We start from the raw sequence: 422 nt of genomic DNA, 5'->3' as shown, positions 1-422 counted from the left end.
ACTTTTCTTCTACTTCTTTACACATCCTATCAATCCACTGTTCCTTAGCTGCCCTACACTTCCTAATTATTTCCCACTTTATAGCTTTATATATTTTTGCCCTTCTTCGTCTGTCCTGTTTTTGTATTTCCGCCTTTCGTCTATTAATCCTACAATCTCATTTGTTATCCAGGGTTTCCTACTTCCGTTTTGTTTAAGACCTAGTACCTCTGTAGCTGCTGACTTTAGACAGTTTTAATGCAGTTCCATTCTGTCTCTATGTCCCCGTCATTCGTTTCTCCAGCCGCCATTAGTATTTCGTCTGTTATTTTACCTAGAATATCACGCGTTTCGTTACATTTTAGCTTTTCTAAGTCAAGACGTCTCCTACCTTCCCTCTTTTTCAGAATTTTCAATTTAAGATTGGTCTTCATAACTACTAA

Source organism: Agrilus planipennis, unplaced genomic scaffold, assembly GCF_000699045.2.
Source record: "Agrilus planipennis isolate EAB-ADULT unplaced genomic scaffold, Apla_2.0 scaffold9, whole genome shotgun sequence".
Classification (NCBI taxonomy): Eukaryota; Metazoa; Arthropoda; class Insecta; order Coleoptera; family Buprestidae; genus Agrilus; species Agrilus planipennis.
This window is presented reverse-complemented; position numbering follows the sequence as displayed.